The 12,384-nt window shown below is 30.0% G+C and overlaps 1 protein-coding gene across 14 annotated transcripts in view; it reads left to right on the forward strand.

Annotated features, from left to right (window-relative positions):
* LOC105146324 (uncharacterized) overlaps positions 1–12,384 on the forward strand; it is a 104,738-nt gene that overhangs the window by 79,931 nt on the left and 12,423 nt on the right. The gene's annotated exons all lie outside the window — the stretch shown is intronic.

The raw sequence follows: 12,384 nt of genomic DNA on the forward strand, positions 1-12,384 counted from the left end.
ATGGTGGAGAAGAAAGACTAAAAACTATGAGATGTTTAGAATTTTTAGGAATTAAGTTTGATTTTAGTTTGTGAAGCGAAGTTAAAATTTTACAATGAAATTTTCTAAAACCTGATCCAAGTGCCATCTGAAAATCTCTTCATTTAGGACTAACAAACGTCGAAAATCATTCATAAGAGGCTGCTTTTTTTAATTGAGGAGCTGAATGAGTTCTTCGTGAGTCATATGGCGATGATAAATGATGATACCGAGAATATGGATACGGTACAGAGAAATGTACAGTGATCTGAAGTTTTATTAACGGAATATTGAGCTGCTGCAAATGATTAACGCCTTATTGAGAAACAGATCTGAACCGGTTGGTGAGGTATATCACACAAATTAATTATGATGGCATTGCGGAGTTTTCTTCCAATATTAACACACTTCAATTTCTGCTTTGAAGTTTGAGAGAAGTCTCTGTCTAGAAAACAGCAATTAAGTCTCCGATAAAATTGTGTGATTACAGACCTATTTCAATTTTATGCTCAGTGTCCAAGGCTCACATTGTGGTTGACAATACGAGAATTTCATACAGTAACACTTTTTGGTTTATTTTGGTATTACTTTGTTTAATATACTGTTTTGGAAAAAGCAGATTACCAAAACAATTTAGAGTAAACGCCACAATACATCAATTAAAAATGTAAGCAGCTTTTGGCTATGTATTCGGTTAGTATCAACATTGATTTTATTTTTATTCGACTGTTGTACTATCTTCACGGATATCTTGAATAAGCAGAACCTATGGTTACAAAGAGATACTTGACATATACATACAAGTTGAAATGAAAATCTGCGATTTATAAAAAAAAAATAATATGTTAATTATAGTTATCGATTACTCATATTGTACTGTTCTTTTTTAAAAAATGTCAAATCTTGAACCTCGAAGTGAATTCGTGAAACAACGCGTAACCTTCTGATTTGTCTCCACACATCGTTCTCTAAAGCAAGTCACGTGCGAGTTCCGTGCGTTCTTATAAACTTGCGTAACATTTAATCGTCTCGTGCGGGAAAAAGCAACCTACACGATCATGGCATTGCATGTCGACTCATCAACATGAAGAATGCATCGTGATCCGTTTGCGATTTCAGATTCCTTTCGATATTAGGACAAACTGTATTGTTGCATCTGGGAAGATAACTCAAAGATCAGATTCCTTGCGATACTTACTCATATACTCGCGGCATTCCCATAAATAATTAGATACCAAAGAACAGTAACTTTTAAGAGACAGATAAGAGATAGATAGATAGATAGTCCGGAAAGTCAAGAAGTCCCAGGTTCCTGGCTGAAGAAAAAAAAATTTGTGAACAATGGTTTTATAGATTAGATGAATAAACGCGATCAGTAATAATAAATACGATTTAGTTTTTTGTGCAGTATCAGCATTTATTGCTCCTACTGTGCTAAATTATATTTATAATTTTATTTATTTTTTTTTACAGAAACCTTTATTAAGATTAAGAAATCTATTTTGTAACTCTTATAATGACTATAACTAAAGCGTTACTGTCGTTAAGAGTACACACACACACACACACACACACACACACACACACACACACACACACACACACACACATTATCGAGATTTCTGAAAATATTGTGTGCTTTATGATATTTTGAACACAAATTGTATGAGATTTTATATCCCCGTTTCGGACAAGAAATAAGATTATGTGTCCACTGAACTTTGTTGACAGAATTAAGAAAATATATAACTCAATATGAATAAAATTCAAATAATATAAGGACTTTATTGAACCTAGCAAGATAACGTATGCTATAATTAAAGTGCTTTATTAAACTTCATATAAACAATGTTTCAAATCTTTTTCCAATGGTCCTCTTCAGTGAATGTTTAATACGATTTTAAAATTAAACTGTATACTTGTAGATTATTATCTATTCCATAAGCCTATAGTGAACTTATTTATATAATGGTCCTGATGTTCATAAACTCAACTTAAATTATCCCAGTACGATTGTTGTTTGATAGAGTTTCCAATATTTTCGGTAGAAGCGACACTCAAGAATTATGGTTGGATGTGTACATAATGATTATATTGTAATATGAACATTATTGTACTATAAAAATATAAATGTAATGTATAATTTGAATAAACCATGTACTTATAGTATATATTTTTAATATAATTACTATATATTTATAATATAAGATAATATATTGTGTTAATCTGTTATTTAAATTCTTTGATTTATCGATTCTTCTATCAAAAATTATCGTATGTCATTTTTTGTAAACACTACTTCACATTGAACTTATATGTATTATGTTATACTTTCTAACATGTACAAAGTGGGAAAATGTCTAAGTGGGATACAATAGTTCTAATAGCTCTATATCACTTTGTCTATTCAAACCTGATGTTTGTTTTTTTATATATATCATTTCGGACAGCGTTCTTTTCACATATGAGGCCTCGTTGTTCAATATGTGGACATTATCCCAGTCGAATTCATATTGTTCATTCATTCTGTGTTCTGATATAACTGATAGGGAGCTACTTTTTTTATTTATATCTTTTATACGTTTATATTCTTTAACTTTTGTTTCCAATTGTCTTTTTGTCTGTCTCATGTATGTAGACAGTCAAGACAATCAATTTTGTAAACTACATTACAGCTAAACTACAAACATTTTATTTAATATATTTTTTCCTGGTTTTATAAAGTTATTTAATTTTATGGGGATAGTGAATGATGTACAATAGTTCATTTTATTAGCAATATAAACAAATTTATTCGATATTTGTTCAATATAAGCTACAGTAAAGAATTTTTGGTAAGGTAATATATCATTTATTTTATTACTGTTATTGTTGTTATTATTCTTGTTAATGTGATATATTCTGTTATTAATTCCTAAAAATAAAATTTATTGGGTATATACAATATTTAAAAGTAAAATATTAATTATATTCCTAATGTTTTTAAAATGAAATTTTGGATGTGCTATTGTCATTATTTTTATCTATTATTCCTATGATGATGCCTTTTTTATGTGCTATTGGGTGGTGTGAATAGAAATTTAAATATCTGTCTGATGCTATGTCTTTTTTAAAAATATCAAAAATAATATGTTTTTTGTTTCTAATTAATTTAACGTCTAGAAAGCTTAATTGTTTGTCATGTTCTATCTCTACTGTAAACTAATTGTTCATGTATTGAATTAAAAGTCATTGTTTCATCAACTGTTTCATCTATTTTATCATTAGGAATAATCATTAAAATATCGTCCACATATCAATTTTTATTTTATTATTATGACGCCATCTTTTTTCAATGCCTTTTATAGCTAGTTCTATCGGCACATTGGTAAATGACGATATTACATCTAATGAAATGAGAATGTGTTCTTTATTAATATTAAAATTGATATTGTAATTTATCCACTAAATGTCTGCTGTTTTTTATAAAACTTTGTGCCTTTGAGATACTATCACCCATTATTCTGTTTAAATAACATACAAATGTATATAGTGGGCTATTGACAGCTGCAATTATGATTCTCAGTGGAATGCCCTGCTTACGTATCTTGGGGTGTAAGATTTGTGATAACAATTTCAAAAATAAAAAAATTATTTTTATTGTATTCCCTTTCTTTTTATACAATTGTCACTTGGAAAATTTTTAGAGACGTAACTGCTCTCGCAATATATCGAAGACTGCCTCTGCAGTCTGAGGGTTTTCTTTTATAAGGCTCGAAAATGAGTCTAAATTCCAATAGAATCTAATCTTATCCTAAAGTCTTACTTCTATTCTTATCTTAGAGGCAAATTCCTAAGGTAGGTTGATGGACGATGGTCACAGGGGATACCGTATGCTCTAGGTAAAATACATCAGTTGTCAATATATTATTATATGTCATTTAATCAACATAATCTTTTTGTTTACATCTACTGATAATCGATTTCTTTCGTCAATCTTTTGTTAACTGGGGAACTTTCGCTTGGGGGAACTCGAGTCCCTGGATCGCCTTTCGGACAACGCCTGGGGGTGCTGTCGAGTCACCCTGAATCACTATGTATCACTTGTGGACTATATTTGCGACAACGCCTAGGGAAAAGTCGCGATCACACACGCAAAACGCTCTGGACTTAGACTCGCTTGAATTCGTATACGAAATCCGTATTCTTGCTCAGACCGTGATCGAATGAATAATCTCCACGTCGTCACGGGCCCTCAATCTTTGTCTTGCTTGGTGTTTCGAAAGATAAGGAGACTATGGTTAGCGGCGACGGCGATCGGACAATCACAACCGGATTGGTGATCATACGCGCCGATCATCGCTCTGATTTGTGCCGACACCACATTTTCTATTCTTAAAAATGTCGATTCTCACAATGTCCGTATACGTGTATGCGTGCGTGTAAACGATTAATTTGGTCCGACCACGATTTCGTATTGACGTGCACGTCTATCTAGAGCTCTACGCAACAGTTGTCATTGCACATGGATAATAAATCTTGATATGTAAATTCTATTTTGGTGTTTTCTATTTCTTATTCATACACTTGTACATTGAGGATTTATTTGTTCATCTTTGTTGTCATTTATTATGTTAGTTGTATTTGCTTTGTACTCAGCGAATTTAGTACAAATATTGTTATTTTTATAGCAGGTACTTAAGTATTTTCTAAAGGAATTAACAGAACTATAATATTTATGACAGCTATCTGTAATGCATAAATCTGATACTGCACGTATCAGTTGAACGTAATAAATGATTATATTTTAAATGTAAAATTAAATGATTAGCTTTTAGATAATTAATTAAATCTTGCTTTTATGTCACTTACCACTTTGCTGAATCCATATCTGTTCCATTTTTCATCTGCATTCAGCTTCTCATGATAATAGTTCCAATATGCCAAGAATATGTTTGTGTTATACATTTCTCTTTTTATTATTTTGTAATAATCGTGGTCAAAATATGTATAGAAGTCGTTCTATAACATCAAATTAAGAACTTAATCTCTGTCTGTCTTATAAAAAGTCGTCAATTTTGTCATTGAGTTAAAACAGTTTTTATGAAAAAATCATTAAAATAAAATTAGTCAATTAGTCATTAAATTAAATATATATATGAAAAGGTCATACTAACATCGTTCTAAATTTAAATAAAATTGTTTATGATTTACTAATTTTTTTTTCTTAAAAGTCAATAAAATTAAAATAGACATAATAAATTAAAAGATTAAAAATACTTGTACAACGTACCCATACAATTCGACCATAATTATCTTTCATCCAATATTCTCAGTAAAATGTATGAAATTATGATGAGAATAATACGATGCTTACAGCGCAATGGTTCATTTACATATGTTTCGTTAACGATAAGGAAAAACGAATCGTTCCCCCTCAGTTACGTATTATATTATTGATCGACTATATTATATATTTTTAAATATTTCGAATATTAATATTTTTCCAAATTATTTTTATGAAATTATGAAAATTTTTTACCCTTTAATTTCTAATCTGTTTGAAAGTTTAATTGTTAACAAATTTGATGTTTTTTTTTTCAAGAAATTCAGTAAATGTTACTCTAAAATCATGTTATATTCATACTATTTATCATTATATTTGAATGATAACAAATACACAAGTAACTATATTAAAACTTTTTAAATGATTTTTTTATTTTATATACAAAATTATATATTTAAGTAACATATGTTACGTAAGTGATGTAAGTCACTTTTCTTGAAATCATTGGTGCAGTATATACTGAAACAAATATGTTAAAAAAAATTGTTTGTCAAAATCATAAAAATGACTTACACCACTTTTAACTTCTTCATATATTTTAACTCCTTCATATATTTGTATGTCTTACTAACTCTTAAATTAATTTAAAAAGTATCAATTGTTAAAATCAATGCATAAGGCAATTTTAAAACAATTTTCACAATTCTTTATGAAATATCTTAGAAGTATTTCTTATAAAACTCGAAGATAATTTCAAGTTGTCTTATGCATTGATTTTAGATGTTCTATTCATTGAGTAATAAAAGGTGTTAAGTCACATAATAAAATTAATATATTGTCATCTCTCTTAAACTAAGAACGAGACGAAAAATACGTTTCGCATACTTCTAGTCTTCTTCAGCGTTACAAAAATTATCCTAGTCTGAATGATGGAATAACATGATCGTATGCAAACTTCCTCACGCAATTGTCAGACGGAGATAGTTCATCCCAAACCAGTTTGCAAGCTGGATGATCTGAGAAGTGTCGATAAGATCATTTAAATTATATCTATATGAACTATATTTCTCCAACGCAACATGACAAGGTTATAATACGTAAGAGGATTAGAGGCTCCAAGTCTTGCAGTTACAGCGCAGATTCCTATAGCCTTGAAAGTTTTCATCTTCAAGGGCAATCAAATCTTAGACAGCTCATATGCCTTCCTTTGTTATCCTATTTACAGACAATTATATATTTAATACAATTTCCGTTCGAAACTTTCTGTCTATTTATAAATAATTCATCTCTACGAATTTCGTTCAATTCGTGTACAAATTGCTTCAAATATAATTAAAGTGGAGGTTTCTTTTCGTTATAATAGCCATTGGTTGCAGTTGATGCATATTTTCAACGCTAAATGAAATAAGTCAAAATTGATACAATGAACTGTTGAACGGTGACATTCCGTCGATATTAATAAGTAATTTAATTGTTGGTTGAATATCATAGTTTAAAAGCGCTGACAGTAAATTGCCTTTAGTTCTATTGTAAAATTTGCTAAAATTTGCTTTCACCCATCTGTGTAATTTCTGTTATATTAGGAGTTTTTAAAAGTGTATTGCCGTCTCTTGGCAATTCCATCATACCATAACTTCTCAATATTTTTAATAAATTAATAACTGTGAAGCCAATGTTAAGCTATGTGAGATCATCCAATGATAAAGTTCGCTTAATATGTCTTCTAATATTTTTTTTTCGTTTCTGTTGAACTTACCTTGTTCAGGATCAATTTCACAAGTTACTATGTGAATTTTTATGTGGATTCACATCTTTCGTGTTTTCATAATTATTTGTTTTATAGCACTTATATTCGCAACATCACGATTGATATGAGCACATATCTTTGTATTTTCACTACATCCTTTTTCATGATTTTTCTTAAAACTCCGGTAATAATTTGTCATTAAACATCACGGTTTATATTTTGTTTGTCTCGATGTCTTTATTTTCTCGTATAATGAAACAAACTTCTACTTTTAATTGCTCTGGTCTTTGTCACGGACCTGGCTCAGCTTACAATACACAGTTAGAGACTCTTCATTAGAGACTGGCCATCTGCCCAACAAATGGCGGCGATAAATCGATCTTCTCATAAATAATTGTATGCTTTTGAGCTTATGGATCGAAGAGCAATGGTCGATTTGATATCTTTGATTGTCCAAACAATTCGACAATTTATTGGAGACATAATTTTCTTTACTTGTCCGGGTGTAAACACCTTGCGATGCAGTCGCAAACTGTTCGATATACTTCTATACGTCCTTCTTCATGCAGTCCATTGCTATACACTTTTAATGCAACTGTGCTTTTAATTCAGTATTTTCCTCTTCTACTTTTTTAGGCGCGCTAAAAGTATATTAACAGATGAGTTTGAATATTTAACTTCTCATCCATTTTTTTAAAAATACAATATAAATAAATAAATAAAAAAGGAAGGAAAAAGAATACAAGAAACTGTGAAAATCAAGATTTTAGTCAGCTTTTAAAAAATTAATGAAATATTTTACTTAATGTAAAGGACAGAAAGTACATACCTTAATGTGAAACCGATGCCTTTCTTCCATATACGTTCTTCTTGTGGTCGAGTCGGCAGGTTTTGAGTTTGTACATGCGGTATTTTTGGCGACTATTGCTACACCAGTACTGTACATTTCATAAAAAAAATATTTTTGAAATTTCCATCTCATAAAGGAAATAACGACATAAATCTTTAACATTTAACGCAAAATAATTAACAAAATAAATTATAATATCTATGAATATAAATAAATAATATGAATTATAATAAAATAATTGCGCAGTAATCTAATACTTACAATAGCTATGGAGGTGATGTGCGCGGCGCGGAGCATATACAGGGTTGGCCATATTCGACGGAAAGATGTTTTTTTTTCACTCATGGGAAACGTCGTTACTCGATCTAACATCTCTGTCAAAAGTTACAGTGTTTGCCAGATCTTTCCGTCGAATATGGCCAACCCTGTATATATTTCGCAATAGGCCGAGCGGGCGCGCGTATTCGGCTATCTTTAAGGATTAATATTAATTATTGGGGAAACTTTCAAAATGGTAGAGAACTTTTCGACTCAGATTAGTCCGCTTTACCTGCTCATGAAATATTTGGCTATTATTTCCAGACGCCCTATATAAAACATTATCGCTAAATGCAGAAATCGAGAAATGTGACTGCTACAGTTTTTAATACAACAGGTCGGCATGCTACCTGATGAATATACACTATTACATACTCTAAACAAATAACCTCTAAACGAATCTTCATATTATATATTCGTTTATTATTTACACGATAATCATAATAATCAAATCAGTCTTCTCCAAAGAAGGACCTCAAAAATTGCTCATTTTTGGCCTTCGATTTTGACTGAACTCTGTGACCAATGGTACCTTATAGTGAAACATTCAATCACAATGAGGTGACAATTTTCAGAACTGAGAGAGAAGGTAAAATCGAAGTCCGTTATCGAATTATCATTATAGATTTGCGAAGGTATTTTATGAAGTTTTTAAAAAGAACGCTCATTCGTGAAGAATGTGATAAGTACATTTGTCTCACTTTATTCATGTACTATTACTAAAATGAAAAACGTACTCATTACACATAGCTGTCACTACATCGTATAGTCAGCCGTCCCTCTCCAGCATTAGCACAGGGAAGGTTCACTTCTTTATATACAGCTCACTGTGGCGAACGCACTTCTGCAGAGAGTCTTACTTGAATGATGCTTTGACTGTAAAAATTTTTGCATAGACGTAATATACGTAGTAACACGTGACATCCTCCCCCCCCAGCTATGATAACAATTGTCACCTCAACCTGAAACTTCTTTGTAATTAATATCTCATTGTAGAGTAATTTGGTACACAACTTTAATTTAGTCCAAAAATTGAGGGCCCAAAAACAAAGATTTTTGCGAAAGATCGAATATATTCTGCTTCAATAATTGATATCACTACAGTTCTCTGTATTTTTACTATATCAGAGTATAGTAAAGCCACCTGATGATATAAAAATATATCTCATAATAGGATTTCTATTTCGGATCGTTTTTTTTTCTCAATCAGCATTGTAATCTACTATTAATCTACCATCGGAATTTTTATTAAATGTTAATTTTAAATCTTTCGTTCATTTCAAATATCTTGTTCGATAGAGCGTGTGTTCAGGAATTACGCTAGTCAAGAAGGAACAATGCAATGTACACAAGTGATAGAAGATCAATGTATTTTGGGTCATAAATAAATACAATTATAATTATTAATGATATCATTCAAATAATTATTGAAGAAACTTGAAGTATATTATGAGCGCAATCGTTCGACTAACAAATAATAAAATAAAGCACTTATTTCTAATTCACATCAAATATCTGAGAGTCAGATTGAATAACTTTAGATCAAATATCCGAGAGTCAGATCGAATAACTTTAAAATTTTTAATAATTGAGAATGCAAGTATTGATATACTTAGAGTTACTAGTCAAAAAGAAACATCTTGAGAAGCACAAGCAGTTAGTTTAATAAGATATGAGTATTATGAAGTGAATATACATATAACAACTAGGAAAAAGCAATCGGTAGTTATTTAGAATAAAGAATTAGTTGTTGAATCGTTGAGAATAATAAGTTCGATCTGGTTCCATTTCACAATACATAAATATGATTACAATGAAAGCACAAGAAATAATATGAATTGACAACAATGACATAGGTACAAGCAAAATATCATTAGCCATGTTAACAATACCATCCGAATAATGATAGAGCGCTTCTCTCTTGGTACGTGCACAATGTACGATCAATACTCTGAGATTTAAGATTGCTAGACAAACTACCCGATAATATATAAATTGGAATTTTATATAGCTCTTGGTTACGAAGTAGCACAGCAATTCGTAATGGTGTATGCCAACGGAATAACAGGTTGTAATGAATAGTTTAAAGATCCTTGGAAATTTGTATTAAAAATTTGAAAAATTTTCTAACAAGTTATAAAATTATACAGGAATTCTTAAATTTACATAAAAATTCTGAAAAATTATATGAAAAATTACGAGAAAAATATTCACTAGAGTATAAACATGAATTTTTCTAAAAAATTTTTGAATTTTTATATAAATTTTTTAATTTCTGTATATAATTTTAGAACTTTTAGAAAATTTCGTAGATTTTTTAATACAAATCTTAAAGTAACTCATAATTTACATGTATAAAAAGTTTGGAGAAAAATTAGATTTTTCAATATTTCTGAAAAATATTCTAATTAAGATAAAAATAGAGAAAAATTTTCAAATGTTCTCCTGAAAAAGTTTTTTTAAAGTTTTCATTCTGATAAGCATGCTGTCTGGGAGTAGTATCTTTTTAATATTATACCTGTACATTTTGATAAAATGTATCTTCTGCTTTTTTGCTAATTGTTGTAAGACATTCAAGCAATAAACGAAATCATATAGATGGGTTTTATAATTCTGATATATATTTTCCATTACAATATAATATGTGAAGTAGGCACCTCATTAAAAAAAAAAGAAAAAAAAATGAAATTTTTTATCACATTTCCGAACAGTTCTGGAGTTCTTGTCCAAAATGAAAAATAATTCCAGTGATTTAACACAAAAAATCAAAAATTAAAAATTTGGATTACCAACTTCACAAAACGCAGAACGAAAAATTGCGATATCTTCTAAATCATTAGTCCTAGCGCTTCAAATGATAATAACTTTTGATAGAACTCTTGGAATGCTATCCACAACTGTCATCAGAATTGCCGTAACGTTTAAATATTTTTTGTTTCTCAGACGTGAAAGAATCAGTCATTAAAAAAATATCTCTTAAATCATTGATCCTAGCGCTTCGAGCGTTCATAGCTTTTTAAAACTCGTGAGGTGCTATCGAGAGATAGCAGAACTATCGACAAATTTACCGGAAATTAAAAAAAATTTTCACCCATCGAATGTTAGAAATTTTTCGATCCGACAAACGAAAATTCGCCACCTCTTAAACCGTCAGTCCTAGCACTTCGAGCGCTAATACACTGTTGGAAATGTTCTTAAATTTCATTAACATTTAATATACACTATTAAAAATTTCATGAAATTTAATATACTTTTAAGTTACACAATTTGAATTTAATTTCATGATATTACAGTAAATTTAATTTATTTATAAAATTGGAAAGTATATTTATGTACATGTATACACGAAACTTAATGTATTTTCATGAAATTTTATACAATTTAATATACTTTTCATAAAATTTTATGAAATTTAATGTACTTTCCATAAAATTTTATGAAATTTAATGCACACGTTCATTATATTTAAGTAACTACTGTAACTTAGTTTTTAGTTAAATCATTCATTATTTTTAATTTCGGTCGTAAACACGAGCTTCTTTTACATGTAAAAGAAGCATTTGTAACAGTGATAATTGTCGTTAACTCGTGAAATGCTACTTAGAATTTTCGATAGAATTGTCGGAATTTTAAAAAATTTTGTTACATATCCCTTGTGTTTGATTTTATATGTAAACTATTCTTTGTTTTCTTTCTCTTTTTTTTTTGGTTGCTACTTAATTTGTCAAAAAGGCTCCTCTGTGAGCATTTCCGTGCATGCGTTGTGATGCATTCGTATGCAGCTGCGACTCTTCATTTCTCTTATTCTATCTATGACTATGCCATAAGGCGAATGCGCGCGCGTATTTTAAGTTAATCAGTTAGCGATAGACTACGATAGACTATCAATATTGTATTCCGTTTAACAATAAGCCAGTTTTTTTACGAAACATTTCCAATATAATTTTACTCATTTGAGACGGATAAATAGAACATGTCTCGTTGAGTGAGTCAGAATTTCGCGAGAACTAGAGAATTTCGTGAAAACTAATCGAGAAAGGATAGTTTATCGAATTGCATGCAACAAGCGGCAAACATAGACATAAAATTAAGGAAACAACGAAGTTACATCAAGGGCAAGCTAACTAGAATCGAACAAGTATTAGCGCAGTTCCAGGATCAAGCGGCTACGCAATGACAAAGAGA

This window comes from Acromyrmex echinatior, chromosome 3 (genome assembly GCF_024713525.1).
Source record: "Acromyrmex echinatior isolate Ae372 chromosome 3, ASM2471352v2, whole genome shotgun sequence".
Lineage (NCBI taxonomy): Eukaryota > Metazoa > Arthropoda > Insecta > Hymenoptera > Formicidae > Acromyrmex > Acromyrmex echinatior.